This window comes from Pseudorca crassidens, chromosome Y (genome assembly GCF_039906515.1).
Source record: "Pseudorca crassidens isolate mPseCra1 chromosome Y, mPseCra1.hap1, whole genome shotgun sequence".
In the NCBI taxonomy this organism is placed as follows: domain Eukaryota; kingdom Metazoa; phylum Chordata; class Mammalia; order Artiodactyla; family Delphinidae; genus Pseudorca; species Pseudorca crassidens.
The window spans coordinates 7,051,374-7,074,604 of NC_090318.1; the positions used below are offsets into that span (position 1 = coordinate 7,051,374).

General features: G+C 48.3%; 1 long non-coding RNA gene across 3 annotated transcripts in view; it reads left to right on the plus strand.

The window, feature by feature from the left end:
- Nucleotides 1–1,045: 1,045 nt before the first annotated feature.
- Nucleotides 1,046–23,231, plus strand: part of LOC137217808 (uncharacterized) — a 66,110-nt gene continuing 43,924 nt past the window's right edge. For all 3 annotated transcript variants that reach the window (XR_010940263.1, XR_010940261.1, XR_010940262.1), the window contains exons 1-2: nt 1,046–1,333; nt 18,173–18,550. This is a non-coding gene — a long non-coding RNA (uncharacterized lncRNA). The remainder of the gene's footprint in view (nt 1,334–18,172; nt 18,551–23,231) is intronic.

Consider the following 23,231-nt stretch of genomic DNA (forward strand, 5'->3'; position numbering starts at 1 on the left):
CCTACCATTGGATGATTTTAAGCAAGGAGGCATGTAGTGAGGTAGATAGCAGCCCCCAAAATATATGTCCAAGTCCTAACTCCTGGCACCTCAGAATGTAACCTTATTTGAAATAGGGTTTTTGCAGATGTAATTAAGGTAAGGATCTTGAGATGAGATCATCCAGGTTCACAGTGGGCCCTAAATCCAATGACTCGTGTCCCTGAAAGAGAAAGGAAATGAAGGTTCGAAACTCAGAGGCCAAGACTCCATGTGAAGATGGAGGCAGAGATCAGAGTGGTGGGCCCACAAGCCAAGGCAGCTGATGGCCACCAGAGCTGAGAGAGGGACATGGGATGGATTCTCCCCCAGAGCTTCCAGAAGGGCCAATCCTGCTGACACCTTGATCTCAGTCTTCTGGCCTCCAGAACTGTAAGAGAGTACAGCCACCTGTTACAGGTCATTTGTTACGGCAGCCCTAGGAAATGAACACAGATTCATATAATCAGGTTTGCATTTCAGAAACATATTCTGACTTTGGTAGAGGAAAATAGCTTGAACTAAAACGCAGACCAGGTAGGAAGACTGTCATAATCCAGATGAGACCTGAAAAGACCCAGGAGTGTGGCAGGAGTGCTGAAGATGAGGTTATTAAGGCAAAGGCCTTTCACAGACATTGTCACACTCGGGGTTGGGGGTGGGAAGTGGGAACCAAGGACAGAGCTACCAAGTGGAGAGAGGGCACAAGGGGAGGTGTTACCAGGAAAGAAGGGCAGCTGGACCCCAGAGATGGCAGGGAAGGTGGGCGTGGATGCAAGTAAGAGTCCTCATTGCCAAGTTAAGAAATGAATGACTTTCTCCCTACTGACCACCGTTAGGCAAGGTCATCTGCTGAGAGTATGCCTAGAAGGGGCTGGGAGAAAGCTGTGTCGTTTTGACGCAGTTAGGCCTGGAGGATGGAACAGAAAAGAGAGGCTCGCAGAATCACTTGCTCTCAGGAGGGCCCAGCTGGGGTTGAAGATCATGATCTGTAGTAACATGAATTCACTCAGTTGTGCAATTTTTCTTTAGCAGCCATCAGCAGCTTGGATGTGGACCAAGGACGGCAGATGGCTGGGCTGATTCAGGATCACGCTTCCGCAAAGAGCAGGACGTAACATTTCAGTTTGTGTCCAATATGAGCTCTGTTGGACCGATCGACTTGACTTCAGTAAATTCTCTACTGTAAACGTCGGGTACAAAAACTACTCCCTAATGGATACATTGTGGCACTGTCTTCCGCTGAACACTCTGATAGCCTTTGAGAATGAATGAGCTCTAGCTACGCAGACAGAGGAACATGAGGCCGGTAACGGTGAGTGACAGATGTAAGCCGCCCAAGATACACGCCGTACGATCCATTAATAGAAAATTCATTCTGTTTAAGGGTATAGACGTGGAGTAAAGCTACAGAGAAAAGCAAGGAGATGATTATCCCCAAAGTCAAAAGAGTGGTAACTTGTAGTGGGGAAAGATGGGTGGCGATGAGGCGACCACTGGCAGTGTTCTCTTTCGTGACGAGGGATTGCTGATTGTTCCTTTTCTATTATTTGGTAAAACATGTATCTTGAATGCATTTTTATGCCCATAGATCATACATCATAGTGAAAGAAGAAAGGAGGGAATCTCTGTGAATCTATAAATAGCATTCAATATCATTTTAATTCTCTACAAAACAGAGGTGAGTTAGTATTCTAATAAGCCAGGATTTTTTTTTTCCCCAATGGCAAGCATGAGCAACTCAAATTGTGTTTAAAAAAAAAAAAAATGCTTCCTACTATGGTCTTTCTCTCTCCACTCCTTGGCTTCACGTTTCTCTATGCCTCAGTGCTGTCTTCAGTCTGAAGGACTGATGAAGATGGATTTATAAACAAATCTCTTTGTTAGAAATTCTAGCAAAAGCCCACATCTGGCTGTCTCTAGGTCATGGGTCACAAACTTCTGCCTAACCAGTCACTGTAGCCAAGGGATTTGAAATGCTGTTTGGCCAGGCCTGGTCTTCAGGTCTACCCCTGGAGCTTTATATCACAGGGCCTGAGAGTTCCCTAAAGAACACACAGCCGGGGCTTCCCTGGTGGCGCAGTGGTTGGGAGTCCGCCTGCCGATGCAGGGGACGCGGGTTCGTGCCCCGGTCTGGGAGGATCCCACATGCCACGGAGTGGCTGGGCCCATGAGCCATGGCCGCTGAGCCTGCGCTCCGCAACGGGAGAAGCCACAACAGTGAGAGGCCCGCGTACCGCAAAAAAGAAAAAAAAAAAAGAACCCATAGCCATGTGTTCCCTAAAGGAATCTTGACTTGTGTTAACCATAAGGCAGGGGGTGGACATGGGAGCAGACAAAACCCACCAGTGTCCACTACAGATATTTCCACCTTTCTTTGGCGCTGTCACCAAGCAGTAATTTCCTTTCATTTCCTACTCCTATCTTTCAAACACTTCCTTTCCAGCCCTCTCCCAAATAAAGAGCAAAGGCAAACAAGATAAGCAAAATACACCGAAAAACACCCAAGAATTTAGAAGGGAGCAAAAGGACTGAAAGAATGAGTGGTGCCATTTTCCCCAACCTTTGGCCTGTCATTAATTACCTAAAGGAACTTTGGGTCAAAGCTTTGCATCAGCCCAGATACATAATTGCTAGTGACTTACTGGCGGTAGATTCGTGCTCGCGTGGTGCAGCAGATTAGAATCGTTCTGCTTGGCAGGACGGTGAAGGGTGCCGGATTGACCCAGCTCGCTCAGCTTCGCCCAGTGACCAGCAACTTCTGCCCCAGAGCCTCAGGGGACAACACAACCCACTGCGCTCCTTGAACTGCGTATGGGGGAAGGTCAGCAATGCCCTGGGAGTGTCCAGGACAGAATGGATTTCCCCAGAGGCAAAGGACAAGCTGCCTACCAGTGACCAAGCCAGCCAGTGCTCCAAGACCATTTCAACACAATCACAAGCAAAAATGTCTCCAGAATTACGTCTGTGGTTCACCGAATCCTCGCTGCTTCTGCCGACACTGCCGACACTGAACTGCAGGGCTGATCTGCGCACGTTTAGAAGCACCCTGAGATCACCAGCCCCTTCCAGTCACCCCTGCACTGGGATCAAGGCTTAACGAAGTCCCTTGAAACAGAGCTCCAACAGACTTTTCAGCCTTAGGACATCTCCTTCTTGAGAACGGCTTGAGGAAACCAGCAACATCAGAACATTCACAGCCGGGATATTTCTTCCCAATTAAAGCAAAGAAGAAAGACAAAATTCTGTCTCTTTTCAATAATTACCAGTAATCATTTCACAACAAAAGGCTTTGTGGTTTCTGGTAATCACGATCAATGAAGATTAAATTAACATCTTGAAAATCCACATGATTATTCCACAGATATACCTTAGGCTCCCTCCTAGGTGCCCAGCTCTCTAGCAAGCTCTGGGGACCCGAACATGAATAAGATACAACTCCTGTCAAAAAGATATTACTCGGGAATAATTCACCCCTAGCGGCACATTCAGATGACACACGGGCTGCGGTGAAGGCGCGCAGGGCCCAGGTCTGGTAGTTAGCAGCTGCCCTTGCACCACCCATGGGCAGGTCCCTCCCTCCTCCACCCACTTCTCCCTCCAGGCTGCACAGCCCAGGTGCCGAGAGACCACAGGGCACCCCTAGGCCAGGGTGCAGAAGGGATGGGAGTGCCTTAGCCACCCTCTCTCCCTCCTCCTGTGTGAAGCCCTCAGTCCTATTAGGACCATAGTTGTGTCCTCCCCAAAATTCGTAAACTGAAATCCTCACTCCCAGTAGGCCAGAACATGACTATATTTGGAAAGGGGGCCTTTAAAGAGATGATTAAGTTAAAATGAAGTCATTAGGGTAGGCCCTAACCCAAGAGGATGGGTGTCCTTATAAGAAGAGGAGATTAGGACACACGCTCGCAGGGGAAGGATCATGTGAGGACACAGGGAGAAGACGGTGGCGTCTACAAGCCAAGGAGAGAGGCCTCAGGAGAAATCAATGCTGCCGACACCTTGATCTTGGACTCTGGCCTCTGGACTATGAGGAAATAAATTCCTGGTGTTTAAGCAGCCTTGTCTGTGCTACTCCGATATGGCAGTCCCGGCGAAGCCAGTCCACTGCTCTGCGGCCGGAACGCAGAGACCGTACGTACAGAAACTCTCAGGTTCATAGGAGGCCTTTTTTTTTTTTTCCTTCCCAATTTGCAAAGCCCAGACAGTTGAAATGCCAGACACTTCTTGCTCTTTAGACTGAAATGGTATAGCTGACTAAATCCAAACATGTGCTACGCCCACGACGACCCATCCCCCCCAGAAAACTTACACGTGGCAACCAAATCCTGGCTTCTCCCTCCTGGCTCCCCCTTCTTCCTCTCTCAGACAAGTCCCCAGACGATTTTAAGGATTTTAAGACGTTGCATAACCTGGCTTGGAAGAAAGAGCCAGTGGAGCTTTTCCTGAATCTGCCTTCACGTGACGGTAACAGATTGTGAACTATACGTTTGCCAATTTTCCCCCGTGTCAGACCATTTTTAAGTTTTGTGTGCACAGAATGGCATTTAAAGGCCTAAAATATCTATAGCCCACGAAGTTCACATAACGTGCGCAAGAACAGCTGATGCAGAGTTGGGGTGGGTTTGGGGTTTTGTTTGGGGGAGGCGGCGGCGGCTTTTCTGGTTGGTTGGTTTTGTTGTTTTGCTTTGGGGCTGAAGGCGGGAGCAGGGAACAGGAGGGAACCGAGTGACAAGCAGCTTATTTAGGAAAGTCCTCGCTAGACTAGAGGGGGAAGGGCTGAGGACTGCTGGGGCTGGCGGGTGAGCAAGCCTGGGGTTGGGGGGGGGGTCCCTCTATGATGACCTGGCAGGCAGCTCCGCTGCTGGGTCTCGGGGCACCCAGCCTCCACGTTAAACCCACCCCCTCTCAGTCTGTGAACAAGTGGTTGTTTTTAAAAAAAAAAATGTTTTTTTTAAGCAGACTTCCTGTTATGTTCAAGGAAGGCTTGGGCCGTTTTATTATTAAGCAATTTTCTTTTTAAGTTTAAAAAAAAAAAAGGCCACATTTCCCCTCAGACTAAAATCTGCCTTACTCAAGTATCCATGTTTTAAATCTCATATTTTCTTAAGCCCTTAATTAAGCCTTCCAAAAGCTCGGCTATGTTTAATTTGCATTCCGAAACAGAAAATCTAATGTGTTTTAACATTGTCTGCTTCAGCTGAAAAGGAAACTGTAAATTTATACAGTCTGGCTTTTAAAAAAAAAAAAATTGGCAATTGCATCCTAATGAGTCTCTGGAATGGGGTTCCAACGCCCCTGTCCTTAGCCTTCCGTCCCTCCTCCATCCTCTGCTCCCTCCTCCCTCCTCCTCTACTTTCCCTCCTCCTCCCCCTCCCCTCCCCTCCCCTCCCCCTCCCTTCTCTGCTCCCTTCCCCCTCCCCCTCTACTTGCCATCCCCCATCCCCCTCCCTTCCCTCTCCTCCCACCCCTCTGTTTCACCTCCCATTCTTCACCTCCCCCTGCTCCCTTCGCCCTCCACTCCCTCCTGCTCGCCGCGACCACCTTCCCGCCGCAACTGCAGGCTCCCCCCTCCTCCTTCCATCTCCCCTCCCCCATACTCCTTCCCCTCCCCCATACTCCCTCCCTCCCTCCGCCAGCCACTCGCGGTGGGGGAGGGGCGAGCCTGGAAAGGTCACGTGGCCTCCTCGGCCTCCGGGACGGGGGAGGGGCGGCGGCCGAACCTGTTCTTTGTTAAGAGGTCAACGCCAGCGCCCAGCGCCGCCGGGAAGGAGTTACCGACGACCTTCGAAGAGCGGCGCACTCGCAGAGGCGCCCCCCCCCCCCCCAACTCCGTCGACTCTCCCCCCAGGCCTGCTGGCCCTGCTCTCTCTAAATCTTCTGCTCCGAAAATACTGCTCGGGCTCACAGTTTGCTCCCGGGGATCCTAGGGCCTTTTGGGGCGGGGAGTGGGGTCTGCGGGGAAACGGGAAAGGGACAGCAGAGGGGCTGGGCCGCGGGGGAGTGGCGGCTGGGTCTGGGGATAAGTGGGTGCGGGGGAGCTAAGGGGGAAGGTCCTGGAGGCCGGGGGTGCTTTGTGGTAGCACTGGGGGACGGAGGTGGAGGATTTAAGGAAGGGAAAAGCCACATCCACACGTTTAGGGCTTTCCGTCCTGTCGGTGGACGCAGGAGGGTTTCTCTGAATTTCTGCTGAATGTCAAAAGGGTGAAGTTCCCGCTGCACAGTTTGAGAACCGCTCCCCACTACCCAGCCCTATAATTAAACCCCCAGTAGGACCGCGCGGGAGGCTGGGCCCTAGAACTGCTGTGTGCTGCCTGCCTAGTATCAGCCGCCCCATAACTGTAACTTCAGAAGCCTCTGGTACGGTGTAGTGGCGAGAGGGTTCGCAGAGTTATCGGAGACGGTCGGGTTCATTACTAAGCCTCCTGATGAAATGTTTGCCACTTTCCTGAGACTTTACCGCTTAGATGTTAAAGGATGTTTACTCTTCCTAATACAAAGCGAAGCGTAGCCAACTTTCTGTCCAGGAAAGTAAAGATTCCCAGAGAAAACCGGTGTTAACGTTTGCGTGCATGACATGCCTGTCGTTTTTCTCTGCAGAAAAAAATGTTCCGTCCAGACGGAGTTGAGGGTAGCGGGGAGGTGAATAATAAAATGGGGCTCGCACTGTTTAAATAGCTTAGCATTCTGATTTGGTTACTTAGCCTTAAAAATATTTTTTTAGGTCAGTAAATACTTTTCAAAGGCATACTTTTAATGACGGCTTAAAATTCCAGTGTTTGCATTTTGTTTTTTGTTTTTGAATGCAGTTTTAATTTCCTTAATGCAGAGCATTCTTCTTGTTCAACCCTAAAGAAATGTATCCTAAATTACCTCCTTGTGTAGTTATACAAGTAACTTTCTTTACCCGCAACCCACAGTGCCAAAAAAAAAAAATGGTTAGTTTCCTCCTGCCATGGATGAGTGTTTTGACGGCTTGCTTGGGGATTATTTGGAATTCCTATTTGAAGCTTTCCAGTGTTAAAGGTAGAAAAAAACATTGGCAAATTTTCCAAGCCAAGAGCTGCTTCCTGTCCTTTTGAGATCTCAGATCAGAGAAGAGGTGGGCCTGAAGGGGGAAAAGGGATGCTTCAGATGACTGGAGAGAACGAGAAATACCCCAATACCCTGGTTTTGGAAGGATCTGGGATGGGAAGCTCTCTGTCCCAAAGCACTGCCTGCCACGTTCCCTGGGATATCCAGCAAAGCCGAAACGTTCATGGTGAGGGGTGGAAATTTTCCCTCAGTTGTATTCTGTTAAGTACACAGTTTTTGTGTATGGACACAGGCACATTTTAGGGGCGTGGTGGATATCACTAATTACATATAAATTGAATGACTTTGAATGCACAAAATTACGTGGTAGGGCAAGGAGGCATCACAGAGAGAAGACATCAGTCCCCGCCTGGTAATGACAAACTTCACAGGCCTGGGAGACATCGGGGTGATGGGTTTGAATGATTCCCTCTTTTGGTACCCATCACACGGACTTTGTAAGCAAATTGTTTCCCCAAGTTATTTTTTCCCATGCTGCAACATGGACTGTGAAAAGAAGAGATGTGAGAAAAATGCACAGCCTTTCATTTCACGAAGCGAGACCCTCAACTTGTGTTCTACAGTCGAGAACTAATTCCAGAGGCGTCCTTGTATCTCTGCAGAACATTCACGTAGTGAATTTTTTGTTCTTTGAATCGACAACTTCAGTGTTATAGTGTGACCAGTGGTAAATAGCCACCCAAGAGGAAAGAAGACACACGTCCACACAGACTCCTAAAACAGTGTTCACAGCAGCATTATTCAGAGAAGAACTGGAATCACCCCAGATGTCCGTCAGCAGCTGAGTGGATAAACAGAATGTGGTCTCTCCACACAATGGAATGTGAGTCAGCCATAAAAAGAAATGAAATACTGATGCGTGCTACAGCGTGGTTGCAACTCAGAAACGTTATGCTGGGACACAAAAGGCTGCCTATTATTTGATGCCATTTCTGTGAAATGTCCAGGAAGGATTAACCTGCAGAGACAGGAGGGAGATGAGTGGTTATTGCCAGCTGTAGGAGGGGAGAGATGGGGAGTGACAGACAATGAGTGCCGCGTTTCTTTTGAGGGTGATGAAAATGTTTTAAAACTACATTTGTAGTCATGGTTGTACAACTCAGAATATACAAAGAAATAACAACAGCACTGAACTATACACTTACGGTGGGTGGATTTTATGGTATGTAAATTGTATCTCAGTAAAAGAATTTTTTAAGGCGGTAATAGAATGCAATTTTTGCAGACACTGTCTCTAAGTGAAAGGGGGCCTCTAACACAGACCTGTTGAAGACAGAGTATCTTCAAAATAAGCCACCCTGACACCAGCACATGGTAGAGCAACTCTGTGCCAGACACTGGCTTTTTCTTTGAGGTGTTTCTCTGTGACCCTGATCCTACCGGGTCTTAACCCTAATCACTCCGTGTCTACACTTGGGCTCAGTCCTTCTAGTCTTTTCTGTCTTCCTGCTTTCTGCCCGAGGAGCCTTGTGATGGTGTGCTTGGCCAGCTCTCCCAAATACCCTACAAAAGACTCCATGAGTTGCTCTCACGGGAGACTTACACAGTTAACCCCTGATTCCTGAGACTACAGCGCAGGGTTTCCTCCAGCTATAACCTCACCACACTTAGCTGAGCTCTTTTATCTTTCCTTCTCTCCAGATAGGAAATGCGCTCCTGGCCATCCACAGTCAGAAGCACATTTCCCATCGAACCCCAACGCTCATGAAATCACCCTTACCCTTGCCATGTGTGACAAACTGTCATTTTCTTGTTTATCCACTTTCATTTCATTTTTTCAATGCTGGTCACCACCTACTCCATTGAATTCACAACTATCTAATTATATGAGTGACCCTCCCCAGTTCAGAAAATATAGATCCACGGGGGTATTAGGCAATATATGCAGACCTTTTGGTTGTCACAGATGGGTAGGGGGTTGCTCCTGCCATCTAGTGGGTGGAGGCCGAGGATGCTACTTATGCTACAGTGCCCAGCAGAGCGCCCACAGCGGAGGACGACCTGGCCCCAGATAGCCACAGTGCCAAGGCTGAGAAACCCTTCGCTCAGCTTGAGCAAAGTAAACAGCAGATGAGGATCTGCTAGGCAGGTCTTGTAGTTAACTCTAAAGCAAGGCTGAAGGAGAACCCTCCGCAATTGACAGCGGTGACCTCGTTCCTGCCTCTCCTTTCTACTTGATCTTCACCTTCTGTACTGCTAATCCAGTGCAGACAGTGTAGGTCCCCAGACGACTTAGCTCAGGAGAGAGAGAGGCTCGACCCATGATCAGTATTTAGCTGGGGGCTGGTTTGCGCCCAGTGGGTTTGCACAGGCCTCAATCAACCTAACTCGTGTAGGAGAGTATTGTATCCCTGTGAGCCCCATTCAAGCCCCCTAATTTGAACCAGCTTCCTCTGCCAGGGGTTGGTCCCCAGGGGAGTGTGGGTCTTTGTTATTTGGGCCTAAGGTTGCTCTGCGTTGCAGTGTTCTGAAATAAAGGCCCACTCTGCCCATACCACGGCCTCAGAATGACACAGGCCTGGCTCCGCCCTCCACGCGCCTTGGCTGCAGGAAGCGTCTGGTGTTGGACCCTCCTCCTGCCGTGTGGCTTCTCCGCTCACATCTGCCTCAGGCCTCCCCCACACGGCCCCCATCCTGCCCTGCCATCTGCTCCTGTGGAAACTTCCAGCTCGCCAGCCCCGCCCTAACTCTCCTTCTTTCTCACCTGAGAACCCAGGAACCATCCGTGAGGCAGCTCGTGGGCCTCCACTCACCTCCACACCTAAATCACATGTTCCCTAAACTTTAAAACACCTACTGCTGGAAACCTACCCCCAGAGATTTGGGCTTCTTTGGTCTGGGATGTGGCCCACCCATCGGAATTTTTTAAAGCTACCTGGAAACCCAAAGGGGGAAAAAAATTTTTTTTTCAAAGGGGAGTTCCAAGATTACCTAGCAGTTAGGATTCCGGGCTTTCAGGGCCAGGGGCCAAGGTTCAGTCCCTGGTTGGGGACCTGACATCCGGCAAGCCACGTGACACGGCCAAAAAACACAACGACTCGGAGAGTGTCATGTATAGCCAGGGTCGGGGCTCTCCTTCCCCTCTTCTCCCCCTTTGCTGATCCCCAGTGCGCCGCTGCATTTCTTCTCTTTGTTCCCCTTAGAACCACTTGGAGAACTCTGGGTATCTCTTTTGGGGGGTGTTTTCCTGTGAGTTAATATTCTGAATTTGGACTCATGGAGGCTTCTCCTAGGAAAGAAAGAATGCTAGATTATTGCTGGGGGAATGGAACTCAGGAACATGTTTTGAAAATATTTTTTTCAGTTATGTGAACTCTAACACTGTTGGCATTTGGAACTGGATCCTGCCCTGTGTGTGGTAGGGTGTTGAACAGCATCCCTGGTCTCCACCCACCAGATGCCAGTCCCACCCCTGGTCCTACCTGTGACAACCCCACTGTCTCCAGACACTGTACACATCCCCTGCGGGGAGCAAAATCGCCCCAGTTGGGAACCACTGATGTAAGAATATACAGAAGTATGTTTCTGCTTTGCTGATTTTTAACTACGTTAAAAAATATACCTTTTCAAAATATTTTTCAATCTTATTGAATGCCAACAGCACTTTGTGTTGTTGAGGTGGGAGAGAGAGCGTCACGCCCATCCTCCCGGGTACCTGAAGAGGAAAGCAGGAACAGACCTGCTGCAAGAAGAACGACCTGGAGCTGGGCACATAAATCAGTGAGAGGCAATGCGTTCAGTGAAATTAGCAGAGGCACGGCCTGGCCTCTTCTGTCTCCCGACCGCCGCCCTGGCTCAGGCGCTGGCCTTGCGGGAGTCCACAGAGCTCCCACTGCTGACGGGCCCAGGGCACCTCCTGACTTCCATTCTGCCTTCCATCCAGGCCAGTGCAGCTTCCTCTCTCTGGGGATCACGGGACCCCTTCCCTCTGGGAAGCTGCGCCTTGACGCACCGTCAGACACCAGAAGAGCTGCCTGCAGTCAGGAGCGAGATGTGGCCGGGGCGAGAACCGTTTGTCACTTCTGCATGATGGGGCGCCATCAGGCCCAGCGCCCCCCAAGCTTGTGTCTGCACACAGCTGTACCGGGGGCAACAGATAATGAGGAGGCGTCTTTCCAAACCAACAGAGCATCAGGGGAGTGTTTAACATTTTGCAGCATGTCTAGAACTATGTTAGGAATTTCAGAGGAGACACTGGCCCTTGGATTCTCTCCTCCTGAATTGTTTGTGGGGAAATGAGCCACGCTGTTTCCCGTTCTCGGACCTGCGTGCAGCACACTGCCGTGTAAAGACGTGTCCACGTGTGACTACACAGAGAGCCGCTGCACAGGGCGTGAGGCATGGCGTGGAAGGGAAATGCAGGGGCCTGTGTTCAGAGGCAGGACAAAGGAAGTTTCCTGGCTTCTGCGGTCTCTCTTGACCTGTCTTGGTGTTCTTACCTTCAATGTCACGCTGCTTCGGGCACTGCCACTCACAGGGGGTCCCCCACAGGTGCTGGGGTACCGTGACTCAGCAAGTGGGGCACGTCTGATGACCCCAGCCACCGCCCCGCACGCGGGGCAGAGGGCGGCATCAGTCCTGGGTGGAGACAGGGAAGTGGGCTGCAGAGAGCCCCCTCCCCGGGGAGCCTCCCGGCCCCAGCTCCGTGCTCCGTTATCCTCGGGCTTCACTTTCAAGTCCCACACTCAAAGATAAAATTATTACAGCTGTCCATATGGCAGTTTCAGAGTATTAAACCCCAGACCAGGACCCCACGTGAGCATGGGGCCTCGTGCCACTGAAGTGTCACACAGCCACGAAGCTGGCCCTGCCTACCCCTAAAGCGTCAGCCAGGCTTTGACATAACTAAGTAAAGGATGAAGAAGACATTTTCCAAATCACAAGATGATGCAATAGCCAGTTGCCCAAATAATTCGTTCTATTAGAAACAGAATTAGCATTCCAAGCACTTTTGCTCTTCTCAGTTGCCAAATTCTGTTTTCACATTGTTAGTCTCTATACAGTGAAAACATACAATGCACTTTTTTTTTAAATCAGCCTCCATTTTTGGAGTTCCTGGCATGTATTTCTTGATTGATTTGTAAAACAGCCAAAAAAGAACTGAGGATTTGTTGTGGCCAGAATACATATATTTCACAAAAATCCCTTGTTCAAAATATAATGAAATCACTTGCCCGGAGTTGGAGAGGGCCTAAGCAGTGTGGAATAAGTAGGAAGCGTGATGGTAAAGGATTATCACCAGAATCTGTCACTTCTCGGCCGGGGTTTCTTGGCATGGAGACCTTGAACCTCCTGCCCTAGAATCTGCCCAGCCCCAAGGACCAGAGCGACCAGAGCTCCAGGGCTGACATCCTGGGCATCTGCCTTTGTAACAAACGCCCCAGGTGGCCTGACGCACCCACACTTGGAGAAGCACTGCCCAGTCAAACGTGGCTCTGACTGGCCCCAGGCAGTCGTGAACAGCACACGCTCCTCCTAGAAGTGGGACGAGCCCCCTCGTATTCTAGCTGCTGTTCTGAGACGTCCTTGGCGGGAATACCAGGCCACAGACACATGGCATCTAAAGGCATCCCCCGCTGGCACAGAGGTGCGGAGTCATGCAGCAAAATTCTGAGGGCGTGGGTGCCGGGCTCCTGGCCCTAAACTCGCCTCTCCAGCCGTTCTGGGTTCAAGGAGCACATGCAGGGGCTACTTACACTGCTCCATCCTAGCTTCTCCACCTCCTGAATCAGGTGTTGAAAAATACAGACACGCTTTGTGTCCTTCCTGTCTACAATCCCAACCTGCGATAGGAGGGAAAACTCCAAGCGCAGATACCTTATGCTCGGGAAACACATTCCTGTCTTCTTAGGAGGTGAGTTTCTTAACTTTAAGAAATCCTCCACCTGTGAAATGTTTTTGTTATATTCTTGAGACAGAAATCTGCCAATTTGGTAAATTCTTTCTTAAACAAGATTCGTTATCTGTAGTTCTAAACATCTTTCTTTTGGGGGGAAGGGTAATTAATTTGCACTGGACAGGATGGACATTTGCTCCCATTTTCGAGTGTTCAGAACACTGTCTTCCGGTCACATCTGCCATCCCCCCAGCCATGCATCTGTCACCTCCAGGACACTCCAGGAGAAGGAGCTGGTCCTTGTTCTATCAGCACATCTGTTTTTGGAAGGATCCCATCTGGCAAAGCTTCGTCTTCTTTCCCCGAAACTTTTTGCCACGAGAGATGTGTTGATTTCATTTAAACTACGAATATACTGTAAAATACAAGAGCCCAGGAGCCCTAAATGCAAAAGAAAAAAAACTTTAGGGTAAAATAGGAAGAAAATAAAGAGATTATTATATCGATAACTTCTGAGAAGCTTTCATAAATTCTGCAAGATGGTGATAACGGTCGACAACCTGGCAAGTGTTTCGGGGAAACGAACAGGAAGCGAAACCCACTGTGTGCATCACGGAGCCAGCATTTCAGTGTGTAAAGTCCCTCAAGCCTTCAGGGTCTTCAGAGCCATCTTGTAACCTACACACTCCATGGAGATGATACCCTCACCGCCTACATCCCATCCTCCAGCACAAGACTTCCTGGAGGATCTAATGGGACAAAGCTTTGAAACAAAGAAACGAACCAAGGGTGGGAGGGGCAGGAACAAACTTGGCTCTTCCCCAGAGTCTCTCAGGGTGACTGGTCTTTCTTTTTCTCTCTTATCCAGCACCGCGCCCCCGCCCACCTCCCCACCACCCCCCACCCCCACCCCCACCCCCGCTTCTTGTTCTCCATCATTATTTTGAGTCAGCAAAGAGGAAGTGTCAGGGCACTCCGCGGGAACACTCCTGATGGTGTACCTAAGGAAAAACGGCAACATCTCTCCTGTTCTTTTTACTCAGAAATCTGTGTTTGATTGGAGGATGCACTGTTCAAAGCAAAGAACTCCTTGGAGATTCTCCGGATGAGAAAGGGACTCATAGTAAACCAGTTCAAGGTCAGGCGGATGGGGTTTTTTTTGGTTTGGTTTGGCAGCGCAGCTCCCAGGCTCTCTGGTACACCAGGGCGTGCCTTAGCTGGATGTCTGCACAGAGAGTCACTTTTCATAAGGATCTGAAGGTGCAGGGGAGCGCCAGCCAGGGACAATTGCCAAAAATAGCCGACTTCCAGGGCTGCAGAGAAACTGCAAGACCAGCATAAAAGGACCCAAGTCACACCAACTAACCCATCGATGCGAAGCCAGGGGGCTAGGTTATAAAACACCCCACAGTAAGATTTTTAGAAGGAGTGTTTATCTACTGAAATGTGCCTTGGGCTGCAGTTCAGCCAGCTGAAAGGAAGGTGCATTTTAGAAACGCAGCAAGGTGCATCCCCAGTAGAGAACCACTAGAGTAAGGTGACTAGTAGAGCAAACCGGCCTGGCTGGCATCAGGAGACAGTCCAGTTAGTCACTGGAGTGGGGGAGGGGAGGTTGTGCTTCACGCGGTCTTGTAGGGACCCAGATCTCATCCATCTTGGGCTCCGCCGTCCGTCAGCATCTGAATTCTGCAGTCTAACAGGGAAGCAGAGAGAGAGCATGGGGCGGTCAGATGGGGGTTCCCGAAGCAGGAACGTAGCAGCCATAGAGCACTGGCAGCAGGCCTCATAAACCTGCAAGGGAGGTGGAATGCCGGCTAGCTTCATGCCCCGAAGAAAACAGAAACGGTAATGGGGTCTGAAGAGCACATGTATTCTCTATCAGACATAAATGCTTGTCAGGGTCCGCTGTCCCTCTAAAGAAATCTCTGGACGGATACGCACCGACCCAGTCATGGAAACAGTGGGGGAGGGGAGCTGGGTGTCTGAGAGTCGTGAGAGGGCAGGAGAGTTGCTCTCCACTATTTAGACGTTTTGAATTGTATATGCATGTCTACTAAAGAAGAATGAATTTTCGTTTCAAGTCCTCATTAGGAAAATAACGAGAGCTCAATGCACACAAGCCCCAGAAATGGACATAAGCGCTTCCACAGGTGAATATAAAACTGCCTGTGGGCTTCCCTGGTGGCGCAGTGGTTGAGAGTCTGCCTGCCGATGCAGGGGACACGGGTTCGTGCCCCGGTCCGGGAAGATCCCACATGCCGCGGAGCGGCTGGGCCCGTGAGCCATGGCTGCTGAGCCTGCGCGTCCGGAGCCTGTGCTCCGCAACGGGAGAGGCCACAACAGTGAGAGGCCCGCGTACAGCAAAAAAAAAACACAAAAAAAACAAAAACAAAAACAAAAAAAACAAAAAAAAAAACAAAAAACAAAAAACTGCCTGTGTTCTTGAAGACCAGAGTTCTGTCTTCTGAGGGGATTAAAGACAGAACACTTCAGATTCAGTGAATGTGAACAGGCTTTCACCAAAGTCGATTATATCTGCGTCTTTCAGTCAGTCTCCTGTCACTTCCATAGGAAACAGTTCTTGATTACTTTCAGAGTAATTGGAACCAAAATGTGTCTCTGTGAAAACATACTATTAAAACAGCTCAGGATGATTTTAATCTAGTTCATGATAATAAAAAAAAAAAACCAATTTCATATGAATTTCCTCTATTCCATTTTGAAAGGTTTTGCTCTAATAGCCATTCCTGTTAGGATTGCTAAACGTATTTTACTTAATGTTCATAAACAGATACGCAATGTGGAAAGGTTCTTACTGGAGATTCACGATTTTTATTGAAAGAAAATCCTCCCCTAGAACTTCTGCACATTCTCTTTCTTCCCTGTTGGCTTACAGAATGTACATCCTAGGAGATAGTAACATTGTTTGAGGGTGTGACGTTTTGTTGCTCTTTGTGGTATTTCCTGATAAGTCCTTGCTGGAGGCCCTTTTAATTTTAAAAATACCTCTAAACACTGCTGTTTTGGAGTAGTTAGAAAATAATTTTCAGGTGGCTACTCTTGTATGCTCACTAGATTAAAATTTTAGATCCTGTAGAATATTTGTATCAGTCAGCTTTTTCTGCATAACAAACATCCCCAACACTTAATGACTGAAAACAACCACCGTTTACTTAGCTCATGATTCTTTGAGCTGGATTCAGGTGAGTGGCTGGACTCAGTCTTGGCTGAACTCAGTTATGAATCTGTAGTTGGCTTCCAGGTGAACTTGAGACTGGCTGCTGAGCAGATGGCTTGTCTCTGCTCCACATGGTCTGCCACCCTCCAACAGGCAAGGCAGACCTCAAAGAGAGAAGTGGGGTGTAAGACTCTTGACACCTAGGCCTGGAACTCACACATTGTCCCTGCTGTCACATTCTGTTGGCCCTAGCAAGTTATAAAGCCAGGCCAGATTCAAAGGAAGGGAAAATAGGTTTGACCTATTGATGGGGGTCATTGCAAAGGGGCATGCATGCAGGTGGCAGTGAAGGATCATGGCCGTTCTTACAATCTGCAATAGTATTTATTTCTATTTTCCTAATCACATTGTCCTATACGGAGGTTTTAAAAATCCAAGCCTGTAAAGAATGGGGTACAAGAGTTGAAAACCAGAAATCTCCATTGGATTCTGATTAGACACAAGCCCTGAATGGAATGTCCTGAATGGGCATTGTTTTTAAACTTTGAAACGTCTGGCTACATATCTGTCCTCAAAATATAACCTTGAACATCAGATTCTTAAGTTGCTCCCAAAGCTACCTGTTTTCTTGCTCGGTAAAATAATTACCCGTCTCCTGCAGCAGTGGAAAATCACATGTGATCACTGTAGAGATAGTGGGTGTTACAGCAATAGAAAAAGATGTTGATTTGATACAAGGTTTACGTAGCTAAAACTCACGGATGTGGAACAAAACAGCCTCATTATTTTTGTATTCCGTTCAAAATGCAAAGGGTGGTGGGGAAGGAGAGGCAAGCCAACTTTAATAAATGGAAAAGGACAAAAACGCAGTAAAAGAAAATCATTAATGTCTTGTTCAGGAGGAGGAGGCATTAACCAAGAATAATGAAAAAAGAAAATTGACAGCATGGTCCCTGGTGAAAGCCATGCTGCCGCCACAACTAAAACCAACCTGGAGCTCAAAGCCCCGTTCTCCCTCCTCCCACCCTGCCACCCTGCCAGGTCCCACCCTGCCACCGCCTCCCAACCCTTCACAGGATCGTGGGTCCACTCTCCACACATGCTAAATGTGTGATGTTCCTAAAACATCACAAGGAGCTGGGGAGGGCACCCCCAAACTATTTCCTTACATTTTTTTTATATTGGCAGCACATTTCCAAGGGGTAAAAATACCCATTCCCCCTCACCCCCTATATCTTTGGTGTTAAAATAAGAAGAAATGGTTTTTTGAGGTGGTGGGACAATTACACATGACTGTGTTGAAGGCACAGACCATCGAGCAGACTAAAAGTATCTGAAGGAGAAGCCAGGTACAGTGAAGAAATTACATCATGAACCTCTGAACCAGTATGTCCTTCCTCCTTTTTCTTTAGTTAATTTAATAAACAAGTTACTGAGCATTTAAAATGAGAAAGGCATTGGGCTAGTTGTGGGGGAAGCATAGAGATTAATAAAACATAGCTCTTTCTCTCGAGGAGATTATAACTTATCAGGAAAGAGAAGCACTTACTCAGTAACAGTAACACGAGGTTGAAGTAAACATAATCCATCCTCGTTATTCGTGGATTCTCGATAGAATTATTTATTGAAATCAATACTTATAGGGTTTTCACAGTCATTCAAGGCCACGTACACAATGGGGAAAATGTTTTGGTTGCTTGACAAGCATGTTCCCAGCTGAGGTTTTTCACACCCTATTTAGTACCAATGTTTTTTGCCCTTTGTGCTTTTTATTGATGATTTCAGCATTTAAAATGACCCACTAATGCTGCAGCGCTGTCTAGTGTCCTAAGCGTGAGAAGGCTTATGGAGAAAATACGTGTGTTACATGAGCTTCCTCCAGACATGAGTTGTAGTGTTGGCCGTGAGTTCAGTGTGCATGAATCAATAGCATTTATTAAATAAGGTGTCGATAAACAGGAACACGCATACAAGAAGCTTATGTGCTGATGAAATGAAATGTTGCGAGCAGAGGCTCACAGGAACCTAACCCTGTCTTTCCCCAGGAGCAGTGGTTCCGTCTTCACTCATAGTGTTCATGGCAACCTTGTACAACATCACTACTGTGAATAATGAGGATCAGCTGTTTGTTAAATGAATGAGTAAAAGGATGTGTGTCACAGAGGGACCGCTAAAACGCTTGGATACTCCGAGACAACTTCCAGTTGAAGGAAACCAGAAGAACTCTTTGGAGGAGGAAACATACCAGCTGAGTCTTGCAGACTGAGTCAGTTGTGGATTTAAAAAGTTGGTTACGCACACCCTGCAGGATGGAAGAGCACAGACAAAATCATAGATGTGGAAAACCCTGGTACGCATCCTGCTTACAAGCACAAGTCCCAAGGTCAGACCCTCTGAGTCTAAAGGCAGTTCTGCGACCTCGGGTAAGTTACTCAGTTTCCAGTGAAGGGGGTTAATAATAGCATCTCTCTCATAAGGTTGCTATGAGGGTGAAAATCTGTTAAACCTTCTTCGAGAGCCGCGTGCGTGTTAAATATCTACAACAAGTCAGCTGTCACTGCTGTTATTATTTATGTCATAAGGTCGGTGGATTTTCGTTTGGCTCCGTCATAAGTTACATGAGGCAAAACTGGGAAGTAGAGCTGGAAATAAAGGTTGAAGTCAGGTCCCTGAGAACCTTGGATTTTTTTTTTTTTTTTTTTTTTTTTGGCCGCACCGCACGGCATGTGGGAATCTTAGTTCCCCCACCAGGGATCGAACCCACGCCCCCTGCATTGGAAGGCAGTCTTTTTTTTTTTTTTTAATACATTTATTTGTATTTATGGCCGTGTTAAGTCTTCGTTGCTGCACGCGGGCTTTCTCTAGGTGCGGGGTGAGCGGGGGCTACTCTTGGTTGTGGTGTGCGGGCTTCTCGTTGCGGCAGCTTCTCTTGTTGCAGAGCATGGGCTCTAGGCTTGCGGGCTTCAGTAGTTGTGGCTCGTGGGCTCAGTAGTTGTGGCACGTGGGCTCAGTAGTTGTGGCTCACGGCCTTAGTTGCTCTGCGGCATGTGGGATCTTCCCGGACCAGGGCTGGAACCCGTGTCCCCTGCAGTGGCAGGCGGATTCTTAACCACTGCACCACCAGGGAAGTCCCAAGAACCTTGTATTCTTGATGAGGAAACAGACTTTTCACCCCTTAGCACTGCGGAGCAGGAGTGGGTTTTTGAACTGGGAACAGAGAACATTCAGGTTGTGCTACATCCTGAGGCTGATGGTGGGAAGGAGAAAGGATGGGAAGGGACACAGATGGGGACTGAGAGACCAGTGAAAAGATGGTCCAGAAGTGGGGAGGGTTCCAGGAGGGGACGGAGAAGAGAGAGTTCATGAGATCTGGAGTAGGTCAACTCAGAAGAGTCAAACATTATGCATAGGGTGCTGGTGGTGTTTTGCTTCTTCATCTGGTGCCGGTTCCATGAGAGCATTTAGGCTGAGAATTCAGGGAGCCCTGACTTAGCGCGTGTGCACTTTTCTGTATGAATATGGCTGTGACGTAGCTGAAAAGTGAGTTAAAGATGTCAGGCAGGAAGGCTCGTTGGAAGATGGATCCATTTCAGTGAACAAGATGGAGAAGAAGCAGAGCTGGGCGGGGAAGGTGCCGTTGAGTTTGGCATCTGAGAGTTTGAGAAACTTCATAAATGGGGGTGATCTTGATGGAAAACGAATAGCCCCTTGGTTGCAAGGGCACCATCTGAAACCTTCCATTTCAGAGTCAAGAATCTTGAAGGTGGGCTACAGTTCTCTTGATTTTTAAATGAAGCAAGTAAAAAGGAAGGGAGGGAGGGAAGAAGGAAGGAAGGAAAAAGGGAGGGAGGGAGGGAAGACTGGCCTCAGGTAGTGAAATTTGGGGTATTCATTGACAATTAGGCTGACATTCTTGTCTTCTCACAAAGGACTAGCAGACGCTTGGATACAGGTCTGGCTTCCAGTCTTTCCTACAAGACAGGAGTGTACCACAGCCTGACTAAAATTCTAATAGAACTCTCAAAAGCTTTGCCAGCATCTTAGTTCTACTTGAAACACCAATTATCCAATGGGGAGCAGAGAGGTGCCAACCGAGAAGGTTTTAAATGTCTTCATTCCTCCTCCGTTAATCCAGCTCGTTTTACTCTGGGAAATAGGCTGGGGTGGGATGCGGGTTAAAATCAAAAAGGTGACGTCCTATTTCTCATAAAAACAAGCCTCGTTTCTCCCTTCAAGTGCAAAAGCGAGTAATCAAAGATGGCAGCTGTCCTAGTGAACCTGTGTGTGCTCATTAAATAGCGGGGGGTACCCAGGGCGTTTATTTCAATGAAAACAATTAAGCATATACATTTTGTCTGCTCAGCCTTAATGATTCCCTGTTGACAGGGCTGCGTGCGGGGTACTTCTTGAGTTTCTAAGCAAGATGATTAAACGGAAATGACTGGCAAGTCTTATAATTTGGGTAACTGCCAGACAGACCAAGGATAAAAACACAAAAAAAGAAGAAAAAAAGAGACTGATGACCCGCAGCACTTTTTTTTTTTTTTTTTTTTTTTTTTTTACTGTTGGAAAGATTACCTTTGAGGCCCCAATATTTATCTGCTAGCACAACGCGGCTTCCAAACTGGACCACCCGCCATCATACCCAAGCAGGACCATACCGTCTCTCTAAGCCTGGGAAACCACTTCTGAAACACCTCTAGGGCATCAAGGTCACGATGAAGGATTAATCACAGGAAATGTATAAAGTAGAAGAAAACCCGTCAAGGGCTCTATTTCCGACACTGCTTTCTCTAGAGTTCAAGGGATTCACGCCGTTGGGGCATCTGTCTTTGATTTTCATAATCTCACGCAAAAAAGATAGCGTTTGCCCTGAACTTGAAACACATTTAAAACACTGTGTGTTCTCAAAGAGTCAGAACATACCCCAATCAAAATTATGCTTTCCAAAACCTGATTTCATCAAAGAAGTGGATAATGAGGAAGGGGAAAGTCTCTAGGAGTTCGCTGAAAATGCTGCTTCCAGAGTGTATACTGGGGCCATTAGATAGAAATCAGCCCTTCCTTAAAGTACAGGCTTGTAAATAAAAAAAAAAAAAAAGTACAGGCTTGTTGGGACGCAAGGGAAGATGATGTTAGACCCGCAGGCTGCACTCCCCTCAGGAGGGATGAGGAATGAAATAGTTTGTGCGTGTTGCAACAAGGTGGAATCTGGGATCTTTTTTTTTTCTTTTTTTTTTGCGGTACACGGGCCTCTCACTCTTGTGGCCTCTCCTGTTGTGGAGCACAGTCTCCGGACGCGCAGGCCCAGCGGCCATGGCTCACGGGCCCAGCCGCTCCGCGGCATGTGGGATCCTCCCGGACCGGGGCATGAACCCGTGTCCCCTGCATCGGCAGGCGGACTCTCAACCACTGCGCCACCAGGGCAGCCCCGTTTTGATGAAGCTCGAGGAAACCAGAAAATTCACAACCTACTTCCTAAGGGTTAACTGTGCTTTGAAACCTAAAATTGTGCTTTCTTCACAAAAAAAGGCAGATCTGAATCACAAAATAATAAGAAAAAATGTAAATTCACTATTCCAAATTATACATAACAGGAATTATTACTTGATGAACAGGAAACCAAAAGTCTCCTGTCATGTGTTTACCCTCTTGTGAACGGGGCACGCTCACGACAGCAGACCAGGGTCCAGTTTGCGTCTGTGCCCACAAGCCTGGTTGAATGTGGAGCCCTGAGTGGGTGTCAGTCGCCACCACAATTCACTGAGTATCGTGTCCTTTGGGTCACCGATCATTTGGCCGCTGATCCCAACACGTGAATCCGGTTAGCCCAGGATCGCTCAGCCTCAGCACTCTTGACGTTTGGGACCAGATCTTCCTTTATTGCTGGGAGGCGTCCTGTGCACTGTACAGTGTTTAGCAGCATCCTGGCCTCCACCCACTAGATGCTGGAACTTACCCCCACCCCTGTGACGACAAGCGAAAATGTCTACAGACATGGCCAAATGTTTCAGAGGGGATGTGAGGACACAGTCACCTCCCAGTGAGAAGCGTCAGGCTTAGATACAGAGATGTAGTCCTGCCTGTCCTGATCTCACGTTCACGACTGGCCGACCCACCCAAAGGCCCGCCAAACTGCCCGAGAAAAGCGACTCTTCACGGCTGCTCACGATTACGATTCAGCTGCCATTCTTCTCCACAACCTGACTCTTGGATTTCTGCCTCCGATCCAGGCAGTGAGACCTGCGTCTGACCCCCTTACAAGAATTGTTGGACCTCCCACTCAGTTCTTGCTTCTAGGTCCCAAGTCTCCTGCTCTCGGGTCTCCAAGAGGAAGAAATTGTCATCAGGCAGCCCAGGAACCTGGGAACCTCACCAGCTGGGCCCATATCTCTCCCACCCTGTTTTCACCTCCACACGCAGTCAGGGCAAGGGGACCCAGTACCTACCGCCTGGCCTTTCTTGCACTGACCCTAAGGACAACACAGTGAAGGAATCTGCAAGTTGGTGAACCGGGTCTGCCATACTTGGTTCCACATTCTGTCTCATCAGTTGCCTCGAGCAAACTCTCCTCATTTCCCTTAAGGAAGAACTGATTAAAGGTTCAGACTTAACTCATGAAAAGTCAGCAACCAGCCAAGTGTTTATTGAACGAGAAGCTAGGCCAGTGAGGACCTGGTGGTCTGGGAAGCCTCCAGTGTGTGTTCATTCGTTCAGTCACCCATTAGAACAAGACTCTGACAGGTCACCATTGTGTCTTCTATGGCTAGAAAAGTCTGATGCTGAATAAATATTTGTTGAATGAGTTCATTTACTTCTCAGAAACGTTAGGTCAATGACTATTACTTAAGGACATCTTGCATGTTCTGTGCCGGTGTCAGCAAAATGAATGAATGAATCAATCAGTCCATGATTCCTGGACACTGGTGGCTTTCTAGTGACAGGAGACCACCATTTTCATATTAGGGTTGTGGTGGGCAGAATTCTAAGGTGACCCCTGACATCCCTGACCCCTGGCATACACATGGCCTCTCCGAGTTAATCACATGCTAACACCTAGGTGCTTCTGAGGGGATTTTGCAGGTGGAATTAAATCCCAGATCA